The sequence below is a fragment of the Leuresthes tenuis genome, unplaced genomic scaffold, assembly GCF_036924035.1.
Source record: "Leuresthes tenuis unplaced genomic scaffold, fLeuTen1.0.hap1 SCAF_18, whole genome shotgun sequence".
NCBI lineage: Eukaryota > Metazoa > Chordata > Actinopteri > Atheriniformes > Atherinopsidae > Leuresthes > Leuresthes tenuis.
In genome coordinates, this window is record NW_027325372.1 from 25,465,746 (window position 1) to 25,481,495 (window position 15,750).

At 42.9% G+C, this 15,750-nt stretch overlaps 1 pseudogene; it reads right to left on the reverse strand.

Annotated features, from left to right (window-relative positions):
• Positions 1-14,999: 14,999 nt before the first annotated feature.
• LOC140276273 (U2 spliceosomal RNA) lies at positions 15,000-15,114 on the reverse strand (annotated as a pseudogene).
• Positions 15,115-15,750: the final 636 nt, after the last annotated feature.

Here is a 15,750-nt window from a genome sequence, read left to right on the forward strand (position 1 = left end):
ACGTTCTTTTTTGTTTAAAGCTATTTAGACATGGGTAAATATGAAGGACAAAGCAGTTTTAACTTGGTTTGAGTGAAGGAATTCATCTTATATCAAAATCCGAAATTGTGTAGAATTGGTGACAAGAAGCTTATTCTCGGATTCCTAAAGGTTTAGTGTTGTTCTTTGGTATACTGCAAAGTAATACTTTCTTTTTTGTTGAAACCTATTCAGACATGGATAAATATGAAGGACAAAGCAGTTTTAACTTGGTTTGAGTGAAGGAATTCAATTGTATATCAAAATCCGAAATTGTGTAGAACTCGTCAATCGACGCTTATTCTCGGATTCCTGAAAAGGTTTAGAGTTGTTCTTTCCTATCCTGCAAAGTACAACGTTCTTTTTTTGTTTAAAGCTATTTAGACATGGGTAAATATGAAGGACAAAGCAGTTTTAACTTGGTTTGAGTGAAGGAATTCATCTTATATCAAAATCCGAAATTGTGTAGAATTGGTGACAAGAAGCTTATTCTCGGATTCCTAAAGGTTTAGTGTTGTTCTTTGGTATACTGCAAAGTAATACTTTCTTTTTTGTTGAAACCTATTCATACATGGATAAATATTAAGGACAAAGCAGTTTTAACTTGGTTTGAGTGAAGGAATTCATTTTATATCAAAATCCGAAATTGTGTAGAACTCGTGAAAAGAAGCTTATTCTCGGATTCCTGAAAAAAACTAGTGTTGTTCTTTCCTATCCTGCAAAGTACTACGTTCTTTTTTGTTTAAAGCTATTTAGACATGGGTAAATATGAAGGACAAAGCAGTTTTAACTTGGTTTGAGTGAAGGAATTCATTTTATATCAAAATCCGGAATTGTGTAGAACTCGTCAATCGACGCTTATTCTCGGATTTCTGCAAAGGTTTATAGTTGTTCTTTCCTATCCTGCAAAGTACAACGTTCATTTTTTGTTTAAAGCTATTTAGAAATGGATAAATATGAAGGACAAAGCAGTTCCTTCTGTGGGTACAGTAGCTCCCTGAATATGGTGACTGCAGGCCCTGAGCCTGGTGGACATAAGGCCCTCCTGCCCTGTGTTGGGTCCCAGGTTGCGGGGATGCCTATTGCTCCCGCATTTGATGGTGTAGAGTCGGGCATTCTCACCATTTCTCATCAGGTTTTTGCAAATTATGATCTCACATTCACACCTGCTTTTGATGTTGTATGGTTGGGCATTCGCACCTTTTTTTATCCATTTTTCAGGAATTATATTATTATATATATTACACCTTCTTGCAGCTGAACAGCTCCTCTCCCGCAAATGATCATGTGCGGTTTGATATTCGAAAATTTTCTTTCATGTTTTCTAGCAATTATTGATGGACATTGAGACCTTCTTGCAGCTGAACACCTCTGCTCCCGCTTTTGATGGTGTATAGTCGGGCTTTCGAGCCTTTTCTTCCCCGGTTTTTACAAATTATGGTTGGAAATTCAGACCTTCTTGCAGCCGAAAACCTCCGCTCCCTCTTTTGATCATACATTGTCGGGCATTCGCACCTTTTCTTAACCGCGTTTTACAAACCATGGTCGGACTTTCACACCTTCTTGTAGCCGAACAACTCCGCTCCCACTATTGATTGTGTACAGTCGGGTATTTTAACCTTTTCTTACCCGCTTTTTACCAATTATGGTCGGACATTCACACCGTCTTACAGCGGAACACCTCCGCTCCCTCTTTTGATGGTGTATGTTCGGGCATTCGAACCTTTTCTTACCCGCTTTTTACCAACTATGGTCGGACATTCACACCTTCTTACAGCGGAACACCTCCGCTCCCTCTTTTGATGGTGTATGTTCTGGCATTCAAACCTTTTCTTACCCACTTTTTACCAACTATGGTCGGACATTCACACCGTCTTACAGCGGAACACCTCCGCTCCCTCTTTTGATGGTGTATGTTCGGGCATTCGAACTTTTTCTTACCCACTTTTTACAAAGTATGGTCGGACATTCAAACCTTCTTGTAGCAGAACACATCCACTTCTTCTTTTGATGATGTATGGTTGGGCATTCGCACCTTTTCTTACCCATTTTTCAGGAATTATGGGTGGACATTCACACCTACTTGCAGTCGAACAGCTCTGCTCCCACTTTTGATTATGTTTGGTTGGATATTCGAACCTTTTCTTAACTGCTTTTTAGAAACTTTGGTCGGACGTTCACACCTTCTTGCAGCCGAACACCTCCGCTTCCGCTTTTGATGGTATATATTCGGGCATTCGAACCTTTTCTTACCCGCTTTTTACCAACTATGGTCGGACATTCGCACCATCTTACAGCGGAACACTTCCGCTCCCTCTTTTGATGGTGTATGTTCGGGCATTCGCACCTTTCCTTACCCACTTTTTACAAACTATGCTCGGACATTCAAACCTTCTTGTAGCCAAACACATCCACTCTTGCTTTTGTTGATGTATGGTTGGGCATTCGAACCTACTTGTTGCCCGCTTTTCATTGATTATGGGTGGACATTCACACCTTGTCGCAGCCAAACACCTCCACTCCCTGTTTTGATCATGTATGGTTGGACATTCGCACCTTTTCTCACCCGCTTTTTGCAAACTATGGTCGGCCATTCACAGCTTCCTCTCCACCATACTTGTATGGTGGGATATTCACACCCACTTGCATCCGAAGACACTTTTGTTGATATTTAGTCGGTCATTCGCACTTATCCTTTTTCAACTCCTATTGATAAAAATCCATTTAATATGTAGTCCTCGCATAGAGGACATATCAGACATTAAACTGATAAGAACAGACTATGCTCGGACATTCAAACCTTCTTGTAGCCGAACACATCCACTTCTTCTTTTGATGATGTATGGTTGGGCATTCGCACCTTTTCTTACCCATTTTTCAGGAATTATGGGTGGACATTCACACCTACTTGCAGTCGAACAGCTCTGCTCCCACTTTTGATTATGTTTGGTTGGATATTCGAACCTTTTCTTAACTGCTTTTTAGAAACTTTGGTCGGACGTTCACACCTTCTTGCAGCCGAACACCTCCGCTTCCGCTTTTGATGGTATATATTCGGGCATTCGAACCTTTTCTTACCCGCTTTTTACCAACTATGGTCGGACATTCGCACCATCTTACAGCGGAACACTTCCGCTCCCTCTTTTGATGGTGTATGTTCGGGCATTCGCACCTTTCCTTACCCACTTTTTACAAACTATGCTCGGACATTCAAACCTTCTTGTAGCCAAACACATCCACTCTTGCTTTTGTTGATGTATGGTTGGGCATTCGAACCTACTTGTTGCCCGCTTTTAATTGATTATGGGTGGACATTCACACCTTGTCGCAGCCAAACACCTCCACTCCCTGTTTTGATCATGTATGGTTGGACATTCGCACCTTTTCTCACCCGCTTTTTGCAAACTATGGTCGGCCATTCACAGCTTCCTCTCCACCATACTTGTATGGTGGGATATTCACACCCACTTGCATCCAAAGACACTTTTGTTGATATTTAGTCGGTCATTCGCACTTATCCTTTTTCAACTCCTATTGATAAAAATCCATTTAATATGTAGTCCTCGCATAGAGGACATATCAGACATCAAACTGATAAGAACAGACTATGCTCGGACATTCAAACCTTCTTGTAGCCGAACACATCGAGTCCTGCTTTTGATGATGTATGGTTGGGCATTTGCACCTTTTTTTTTACCCATTTTTGAGGAATTTAGGGTGGACATTCACACCTTCTTGCAGCTGAACACCTCCGCTCCCACTTATGATCATGTGCGGTTTGATATTCGAAAATTTTCTTTCATGTTTTCTAGCAATTATTGATGGACATTCAGACCTTCTTGCAGCTGAACCCCTCTGCTCCCGCTTTTGATGGTGTATAGTCGGACTTTCGAGCCTTTTCTTCCCCGGTTTTTACAAATTATGGTTGGACATTCAGACCTTCTTTTAGCCGAAAACCTCCGCTCCCTCTTTTGATCATACATTGTCGGGCATTCGCACCTTTTCTTACCCGCTATTTACAAAACATGGTCGGACTTTCACACCTTCTTGTAGCCGAACACATTCGCTCCCGCTATTGATTGTGCACAGTCGGGTATTTTAACCTTTTCTTACCCACTTTTTACCAACTACGGTCGGACATTCACACCTTCTTATGGCGGAACACCTCCGCTCCCTCTTTTGATGGTGTATGTTCGGGCATTCGAACCTTTTCTTACCCGCTTTTTACAAACTATGCTCGGACATTCAAAACTTCTTGTAGCCGAACACATCCAGTCCTGCTTTTGATGATGTATGGTTGGGCATTCGCACCTTTTTTTTTACCCATTTTTGAGGAATTTTGGTCGGACTTTCACACCTTTTAGTAGCCAAACAACTCCGCTCCCGCTATTGATTGTGTACAGTCGCATATTTTAACCTTTTCTTACCCGCTTTTTACCAATTATGGTCGGACATTCACACCTTCTTACACCATCTTTTGATGGTGTATGTTCGGGCATTCGCACTTTTTCTTACCCGCTTTTTACAAACTATGGTCGGACATTCAAACCTTCTTGTAGCCGAAAACCTCCACTCCCTCTTTTGATCATACATTGTCGGGCATTCGCACCTTTTCTTACCCGCTTTTTACAAACTATGGTCGGACATTCAAACCTTCTTGTGGCCGAACACATCCACTTCTGCTTTTGATGATGTATAGTTGGGCATTCACACCTTTTCTTACCCATTTTTGAGTAATTATTGGTGGACATTCAGACATTCTTGCAGCTGAACACCTCCGCTCCCGCTTTTGATTGTGTATAGTCGGGCTTTCGAGGCTTTTCTTCCCTGGTTTTTACAAATTATGGTTGGAAATTCAGACCTTGCAGCCGAACAACTCCGCTCCCTCTTTTGATCATACATTGTCGGGCATTCGCAACTTGACTTACCCGCGTTTTACAAACCACGGTCGGACTTTCACACCTTCTTGTAGCCGAACAACTCCGCTCCCGCTATTGATTGTGTACAGTCGGGTATTTTAACCTTTTCTTACCCGCTTTTTACCAACTATGGTCGGACATTCACACCGTCTTACAGCGGATCACCTCCGCTCCCTCTTTTGATGGTGTATGTTCGGGCATTCAAACTTTTTCTTACCCACTTTTTACAAACTATGGTCAGCTATTCAAACCTTGTAGCAGAACACATCCACTTCTTCTTTTGATGATGTATGGTTGGGCATTCGCACCTTTTCTTACCCATTTTTCAGGAATTATGGGTGGACATTCACACCTACTTGCAGTCGAACAGCTCTGCTCCCACTTTTGATTATGTTTGGTTGGATATTCTAACCTTTTCTTAACTGCTTTTTACAGACTTTGGTCGGACGTTCACACCTTCTTGCAGCCGAACACCTCCGCTTCCGCTTTTGATGGTATATATTCGGGCATTCGAACCTTTTCTTACCCGCTTTTTACAAACTATGGTCGGACATTCACACCGTCTTTCAGCGGAACACCTCCGCTCCCTCTTTTGATGGTGTATGTTCGGGCATTCGCACCTTTTCTTACCCACTTTTTACAAACTATGGTCGGACATTCAAACCTTCTTGTAGCCGAAAACCTCCACTCCCTCTTTTGATCATACATTGTCGGGCATTCGCACCTTTTCTTACCCGCTTTTTACAAACTATGCTCGGACATTCAAACCTTCTTGTAGCCAAACACATCCACTCCTGCTTTTGTTGATGTATGGTTGGGCTTTCGAACCTACTTGTTGCCCGCTTTTCATTAATTATGGGTGGACATTCACACCTTGTCGCAGCCAAACACCTCCGCTCCCTGTTTTGATCATGTATGTTTGGACATTCGCACCTTTTCTCACCCGCTTTTTGCAAACTATGGTCGGCCATTCAAAGCTTCCTCTCCACCATACTTGTATGGTGGGATATTCAGACCCACTTGCATCCGAAGACCTCCGCCCCCACTTTTGTTTATATTTAGTCGGTCATTCACACCTTACCCGTTTTCTTGCAGCCAAACACCTCTGATCTCGCTTTTGATGATGTAAGATTGGGCATTCAGACCTTGCTTTTCCTGCTTTTCACCAACTATAGACGGACATTCACACCTTCTTGCAGCCGAACACTTCCGCTCCACCTTTTAGGTTTCTATCACACCTTTTTTTTCACCGCATTTTATAGATTATGGTTGGAAATTCTCAACCACTCATCCGAAGACCTCTCCTCCCGCTTTTGTTAATATATTTGAACTTTAGTCAGACATTCACACCTACTTGCAGCCGAACACCACCTCTCTAGCTTTTGATGATGTATGGTCCGGCATTCTTACCGTTTCTAACACATTTTCCAGCAATTATGGTAGGACATTCACACCTTCTTGCAACTGAACACCTCCTCTCCCACTTATGATCATGTGCGGATTGATTTTCGAAAATTTTCTTTCATGTTTTCTAGCAATTAATGATGGACATTTAGACCTTCTTGCAGCTGACCACCTCCGCTCCCGCTTTTGATCATACATTGTCAGGCATTCGCACCTTGTCTTACCCGCTTTTTACAAACTTTAGTCAAACATTCACACCTTTTTGCAGCCGAACACAGTTTTTTGCAGCCGAATTTGGGCATTCGAACCTTTTCATACCCACTTTTTACCAACTATGGTCGGACATTCACACCGTCTTACAGCGGAACACCTCCGCTCCCTCTCTTGATGGTGTATGTTCGGGCATTCGAACCTTTTCTTACCCGCTTTTTACAAACTATGCTCGGACATTCAAAACTTCTTGTAGCCGAACACATCCATTCCTGCTTTTGATGATGTATGGTTGGGCATTCGCACCTTTTTTTTTACCCATTTTTGAGGAATTTTGGTCGGACTTTCACACCTTTTAGTAGCCAAACAACTCCGCTCCCGCTATTGATTGTGTACAGTCGCATATTTTAACCTTTTCTTACCCGCTTTTTACCAATTATGGTCGGACATTCACACCTTCTTACAGCGGAACCCCTCCGCTCCCTGTTTTGATCATTTATGGTCTGGCAATACTACCTTTTCTTACCCGTTTTTGAGTAATTATGGCTGGACATTCACAGCTTCTTACAGCCGAACACCTCTTCTCCCGCTTTTGATGATGAATGGTCCGGCATTCTTACCTTTTCTAACACATTTTTCAGCAATTATTGTCGGTCATTCACACCTTTCTCATCAGCTTTTTGCAAATTATGATCTGACATTCACACTTACTTGCAGCCGAACACCTCGGCTTCCGCTTTTGATGGTGTATATTTTGGCATTCGAACCTTTTCTTACCCGTTTTTTACAAACCATGGTCGGACTTTCACACCTTCTTTTAGCCGAACAACTCCGCTCCCGCTATTGATTGTGTAGAGTTGGGTATTTTAACCTTTTCTTACCCGCTTTTTACCAACTATGGTCGGACATTCACACCTTCTTACAGCGGAACACCTCCGCTCCCTCTTTTGATGGTGTATGTTCTGGCATTCGAACCTTTTCTTACTCACTTTTTACAAACTATGCTCGGACATTCACACCTTCTTGCAGCGAAACACCTCCGCTCCCTCTTTTGATTGTGTATGTTCGGGCATTCAAACCTTTTCTTACCCGCCTTTTACAAACTATGGTCGGACATTCAAACCTTCTTGTGGCAGAACACATCCACTTCTGCTTTTGATGATGTATAGTTGGGCATTCACACCTTTTCTTACCCATTTTTCAGTAATTATTGGTGGACCTTCAGACCTTCTTGCAGCTGAACACCTCCGCTCCCGCTTTTGATGGTGTATTTTCGGGCATTCGAATTTTTTCTTACCCACTTTTTACAAATTATGGTCAGACATTCAAACCTTCTTGTAGCAGAACACATCTACTTCTTCTTTTGATGATGTATGGTTGGGCATTCGAACCTTTTCTTACCCATTTTTCAGGAATTATGGGTGGACATTCACACCTACTTGCAGTCGAACAGCTCTGCTCCCACTTTTGATTATGTTTGGTTGGATATTCGAACCTTTTCTTAACTGCTTTTTACAAACTTTGGTTGGACGTTTACACCTTCTTGCAGCCGAACACCTCCACTTCCGCTTTTGATGGTATATATTCGGGCATTCGAACCTTTTCTTACCCGCTTTTTACCAACTATGGTCGGACATTCACACCGTCTTTCAGCGGAACACCTCCGCTCCCTCTTTTGATGGTGTATGTTCGGGCATTCGCACTTTTTCTTACCCGCTTTTTACAAACTATGGTCGGACATTCAAACCTTCTTGTAGCCGAAAACCTCCACTCCCTCTTTTGATCATACATTGTCGGGCATTCGCACCTTTTCTTACCCGCTTTTTACAAACTATGGTCGGACATTCAAACCTTCTTGTGGCCGAACACATCCACTTCTGCTTTTGATGATGTATAGTTGGGCATTCACACCTTTTCTTACCCATTTTTGAGTAATTATTGGTGGACATTCAGACATTCTTGCAGCTGAACACCTCCGCTCCCGCTTTTGATTGTGTATAGTCGGGCTTTCGAGGCTTTTCTTCCCTGGTTTTTACAAATTATGGTTGGAAATTCAGACCTTGCAGCCGAACAACTCCGCTCCCTCTTTTGATCATACATTGTCAGGCATTCGCAACTTGACTTACCCGCGTTTTACAAACCACGGTCGGACTTTCACACCTTCTTGTAGCCGAACAACTCCGCTCCCGCTATTGATTGTGTACAGTCGGGTATTTTAACCTTTTCTTACCCGCTTTTTACCAACTATGGTCGGACATTCACACCGTCTTACAGCGGATCACCTCCGCTCCCTCTTTTGATGGTGTATGTTCGGGCATTCAAACTTTTTCTTACCCACTTTTTACAAACTATGGTCGGCTATTCAAACCTTGTAGCAGAACACATCCACTTCTTCTTTTGATGATGTATGGTTGGGCATTCGCACCTTTTCTTACCCATTTTTCAGGAATTATGGGTGGACATTCACACCTATTTGCAGTCGAACAGCTCTGCTCCCACTTTTGATTATGTTTGGTTGGATATTCTAACCTTTTCTTAACTGCTTTTTACAGACTTTGGTCGGACGTTCACACCTTCTTGCAGCCGAACACCTCCGCTTCCGCTTTTGATGGTATATATTCGGGCATTCGAACCTTTTCTTACCCGCTTTTTACAAACTATGGTCGGACATTCACACCGTCTTTCAGCGGAACACCTCCGCTCCCTCTTTTGATGGTGTATGTTCGGGCATTCGCACCTTTTCTTACCCACTTTCTACAAACTATGGTCGGACATTCAAACCTTCTTGTAGCCGAAAACCTCCACTCCCTCTTTTGATCATACATTGTCGGGCATTCGCACCTTTTCTTACCCGCTTTTTACAAACTATGCTCGGACATTCAAACCTTCTTGTAGCCAAACACATCCACTCCTGCTTTTGTTGATGTATGGTTGGGCTTTCGAACCTACTTGTTGCCCGCTTTTCATTAATTATGGGTGGACATTCACACCTTGTCGCAGCCAAACACCTCCGCTCCCTGTTTTGATCATGTATGTTTGGACATTCGCACCTTTTCTCACCCGCTTTTTGCAAACTATGGTCGGCCATTCACAACTTCCTCTCCACCATACTTGTATGGTGGGATATTCAGACCCACTTGCATCCGAAGACCTCCGCCCCCACTTTTGTTTATATTTAGTCGGTCATTCACACCTTACCCGTTTTCTTGCAGCCAAACACCTCTGATCTCGCTTTTGATGATGTAAGATTGGGCATTCAGACCTTGCTTTTCCTGCTTTTCACCAACTATAGACGGACATTCACACCTTCTTGCAGCCGAACACTTCCGCTCCACCTTTTAGGTTTCTATCACACCTTTTTTTTCACCGCATTTTATAGATTATGGTTGGAAATTCTCAACCACTCATCCGAAGACCTCTCCTCCCGCTTTTGTTAATATATTTGAACTTTAGTCAGACATTCACACCTACTTGCAGCCGAACACCACCTCTCTAGCTTTTGATGATGTATGGTCCGGCATTCTTACCGTTTCTAACACATTTTCCAGCAATTATGGTAGGACATTCACACCTTCTTGCAACTGAACACCTCCTCTCCCACTTATGATCATGTGCGGATTGATTTTCGAAAATTTTCTTTCATGTTTTCTAGCAATTAATGATGGACATTTAGACCTTCTTGCAGCTGACCACCTCCGCTCCCGCTTTTGATCATACATTGTCAGGCATTCGCACCTTGTCTTACCCGCTTTTTACAAACTTTAGTCAAACATTCACACCTTTTTGCAGCCGAACACAGTTTTTTGCAGCCGAATTTGGGCATTCGAACCTTTTCATACCCACTTTTTACCAACTATGGTCGGACATTCACACCGTCTTACAGCGGAACACCTCCGCTCCCTCTCTTGATGGTGTATGTTCGGGCATTCGAACCTTTTCTTACCCGCTTTTTACAAACTATGCTCGGACATTCAAAACTTCTTGTAGCCGAACACATCCAGTCCTGCTTTTGATGATGTATGGTTGGGCATTCGCACCTTTTTTTTTACCCATTTTTGAGGAATTTTGGTCGGACTTTCACACCTTTTAGTAGCCAAACAACTCCGCTCCCGCTATTGATTGTGTACAGTCGCATATTTTAACCTTTTCTTACCCGCTTTTTACCAATTATGGTCGGACATTCACACCTTCTTACAGCGGAACCCCTCCGCTCCCTGTTTTGATCATTTATGGTCTGGCAATACTACCTTTTCTTACCCGTTTTTGAGTAATTATGGCTGGACATTCACAGCTTCTTACAGCCGAACACCTCTTCTCCCGCTTTTGATGATGAATGGTCCGGCATTCTTACCTTTTCTAACACATTTTTCAGCAATTATTGTCGGTCATTCACACCTTTCTCATCAGCTTTTTGCAAATTATGATCTGACATTCACACTTACTTGCAGCCGAACACCTCGGCTTCCGCTTTTGATGGTGTATATTTTGGCATTCGAACCTTTTCTTACCCGTTTTTTACAAACCATGGTCGGACTTTCACACCTTCTTTTAGCCGAACAACTCCGCTCCCGCTATTGATTGTGTAGAGTTGGGTATTTTAACCTTTTCTTACCCGCTTTTTACCAACTATGGTCGGACATTCACACCTTCTTACAGCGGAACACCTCCGCTCCCTCTTTTGATGGTGTATGTTCTGGCATTCGAACCTTTTCTTACTCACTTTTTACAAACTATGCTCGGACATTCACACCTTCTTGCAGCGAAACACCTCCGCTCCCTCTTTTGATTGTGTATGTTCGGGCATTCAAACCTTTTCTTACCCGCCTTTTACAAACTATGGTCGGACATTCAAACCTTCTTGTGGCAGAACACATCCACTTCTGCTTTTGATGATGTATAGTTGGGCATTCACACCTTTTCTTACCCATTTTTCAGTAATTATTGGTGGACCTTCAGACCTTCTTGCAGCTGAACACCTCCGCTCCCGCTTTTGATGGTGTATTTTCGGGCATTCGAATTTTTTCTTACCCACTTTTTACAAATTATGGTCAGACATTCAAACCTTCTTGTAGCAGAACACATCTACTTCTTCTTTTGATGATGTATGGTTGGGCATTCGCACCTTTTCTTACCCATTTTTCAGGAATTATGGGTGGACATTCACACCTACTTGCAGTCGAACAGCTCTGCTCCCACTTTTGATTATGTTTGGTTGGATATTCGAACCTTTTCTTAACTGCTTTTTACAAACTTTGGTTGGACGTTTACACCTTCTTGCAGCCGAACACCTCCACTTCCGCTTTTGATGGTATATATTCGGGCATTCGAACCTTTTCTTACCCGCTTTTTACCAACTATGGTCGGACATTCACACCGTCTTTCAGCGGAACACCTCCGCTCCCTCTTTTGATGGTGTATGTTCGGGCATTCGCACTTTTTCTTACCCGCTTTTTACAAACTATGGTCGGACATTCAAACCTTCTTGTAGCCGAAAACCTCCACTCCCTCTTTTGATCATACATTGTCGGGCATTCGCACCTTTTCTTACCCGCTTTTTACAAACTATGGTCGGACATTCAAACCTTCTTGTGGCCGAACACATCCACTTCTGCTTTTGATGATGTATAGTTGGGCATTCACACCTTTTCTTACCCATTTTTGAGTAATTATTGGTGGACATTCAGACATTCTTGCAGCTGAACACCTCCGCTCCCGCTTTTGATTGTGTATAGTCGGGCTTTCGAGGCTTTTCTTCCCTGGTTTTTACAAATTATGGTTGGAAATTCAGACCTTGCAGCCGAACAACTCCGCTCCCTCTTTTGATCATACATTGTCAGGCATTCGCAACTTGACTTACCCGCGTTTTACAAACCACGGTCGGACTTTCACACCTTCTTGTAGCCGAACAACTCCGCTCCCGCTATTGATTGTGTACAGTCGGGTATTTTAACCTTTTCTTACCCGCTTTTTACCAACTATGGTCGGACATTCACACCGTCTTACAGCGGATCACCTCCGCTCCCTCTTTTGATGGTGTATGTTCGGGCATTCAAACTTTTTCTTACCCACTTTTTACAAACTATGGTCGGCTATTCAAACCTTGTAGCAGAACACATCCACTTCTTCTTTTGATGATGTATGGTTGGGCATTCGCACCTTTTCTTACCCATTTTTCAGGAATTATGGGTGGACATTCACACCTATTTGCAGTCGAACAGCTCTGCTCCCACTTTTGATTATGTTTGGTTGGATATTCTAACCTTTTCTTAACTGCTTTTTACAGACTTTGGTCGGACGTTCACACCTTCTTGCAGCCGAACACCTCCGCTTCCGCTTTTGATGGTATATATTCGGGCATTCGAACCTTTTCTTACCCGCTTTTTACAAACTATGGTCGGACATTCACACCGTCTTTCAGCGGAACACCTCCGCTCCCTCTTTTGATGGTGTATGTTCGGGCATTCGCACCTTTTCTTACCCACTTTCTACAAACTATGGTCGGACATTCAAACCTTCTTGTAGCCGAAAACCTCCACTCCCTCTTTTGATCATACATTGTCGGGCATTCGCACCTTTTCTTACCCGCTTTTTACAAACTATGCTCGGACATTCAAACCTTCTTGTAGCCAAACACATCCACTCCTGCTTTTGTTGATGTATGGTTGGGCTTTCGAACCTACTTGTTGCCCGCTTTTCATTAATTATGGGTGGACATTCACACCTTGTCGCAGCCAAACACCTCCGCTCCCTGTTTTGATCATGTATGTTTGGACATTCGCACCTTTTCTCACCCGCTTTTTGCAAACTATGGTCGGCCATTCACAACTTCCTCTCCACCATACTTGTATGGTGGGATATTCAGACCCACTTGCATCCGAAGACCTCCGCCCCCACTTTTGTTTATATTTAGTCGGTCATTCACACCTTACCCGTTTTCTTGCAGCCAAACACCTCTGATCTCGCTTTTGATGATGTAAGATTGGGCATTCAGACCTTGCTTTTCCTGCTTTTCACCAACTATAGACGGACATTCACACCTTCTTGCAGCCGAACACTTCCGCTCCACCTTTTAGGTTTCTATCACACCTTTTTTTTCACCGCATTTTATAGATTATGGTTGGAAATTCTCAACCACTCATCCGAAGACCTCTCCTCCCGCTTTTGTTAATATATTTGAACTTTAGTCAGACATTCACACCTACTTGCAGCCGAACACCACCTCTCTAGCTTTTGATGATGTATGGTCCGGCATTCTTACCGTTTCTAACACATTTTCCAGCAATTATGGTAGGACATTCACACCTTCTTGCAACTGAACACCTCCTCTCCCACTTATGATCATGTGCGGATTGATTTTCGAAAATTTTCTTTCATGTTTTCTAGCAATTAATGATGGACATTTAGACCTTCTTGCAGCTGACCACCTCCGCTCCCGCTTTTGATCATACATTGTCAGGCATTCGCACCTTGTCTTACCCGCTTTTTACAAACTTTAGTCAAACATTCACACCTTTTTGCAGCCGAACACAGTTTTTTGCAGCCGAATTTGGGCATTCGAACCTTTTCATACCCACTTTTTACCAACTATGGTCGGACATTCACACCGTCTTACAGCGGAACACCTCCGCTCCCTCTCTTGATGGTGTATGTTCGGGCATTCGAACCTTTTCTTACCCGCTTTTTACAAACTATGCTCGGACATTCAAACCTTCTTGTAGCCGAACACATCCACTCCTGCTTTTGATGATGTATGGTTGGGCATTCGAACCTACTTGTTGCCCGCTTTTCATTAATTATGGGTGGACATTCACACCTTGTCGCAGCCAAACACCTCCGCTCCCTGTTTTGATCATGTATGGTTGGACATTCGCACCTTTTCTCACCCGCTTTTTGCAAACTATGGTCGGCCATTCACAGCTTCCTCTCCACCATACTTGTATGGTGGGATATTCACACCTACTTGCATCCGAAGACCTCCGCCCCCACTTTTGTTGATATTTAGTCGGTCATTCGTACCTTACCCGCTTTTGGCAAACTATGGTCTTCTTGCAGCCAAAAACCTCTGATCTCGCTTTTGATGATGTAAGGTTGGGCATTCAGACCTTGCTTCACCTGCTTTTCACCAAATATAGTCGGACATTCACACCTTCTTGCAGCCGAACACTTCCGCTCCACCTTTAAGTTTTCTATGGGGCATTCGCACCTTTTTTTTCACCGCATTTTATAAAAACACCACAGGAACACCGAGGCTTTGTTCTGAGCGCTCATTCGGTGTCGCGTTTCTTTCAAGCAATTCTCCCGGTTAGCCCGCACTCGGCTCGCTCCCAGAGCCGTGTTAAAGTCTACTTCGCATTCACTCTCTTTTCTCAGCAGACTAAAAGAAAGTTTCATCTTGGGCTTCCTGAAACTTCCATCCTGCACCACTGTTTGCTTTTTCACAAGAGCAGAGGAGAGCGCACCGTTCCCAGCGGCACTACAGTACCGGGTCGATGCTTGGAGTGAACGGAGCAAGCTCCTTTTTCAACTCCTACACTTGATCTTAGCCAAAAGGCAGAGAAGCGATAACTGTCCACTGGTTCACGTCCGAGGGCCCTTCCTGGCACAATGTGCATCTGCTTATGCACGTGGAAATATTTCAGACCGTTTGGTAAAAACCTCTGTTGTCACTGAGCAGAATCGTTTCCCTTAACATTAATTTAGTTCAATGAAATCTACACAATAATGAAATAATGAAATTCAAACAAATATGTTGAAAAAGATACACTGGCTTAGGGAATTATCTTCGTTTTGGTCTTAGATTGCCCTGTGGAATGTATTTTGTACATATTTGACCTGCTAGACAAAACTTTATTCATTTATTTATTCTAAAAAAAAATTTCAATAATTAGTAAAACCATATGCTGTAAAAACCTTGTTCATTATTGCTTCCATCACTCCTGTTGAGACATGACATGGTCCGTGGCTCAATACTGCAGCATATTTATACAAATTCTTTGGCAGTATGGTTTTCCTTCCGGTCATTCATACGAGTCTATTGTAGATGGCAATTGAATAACATCTCATAATGCTAAAATATTTGTAGTTTATACATTTAGCTGTGGATGTCAACATACCTGTTTTTCCAATGCTGTGTTAACACATGTACAGTTGAGAAGGCATACTGACTGTCAGTGTAAACGTTAACAACCTTTTTGTTATT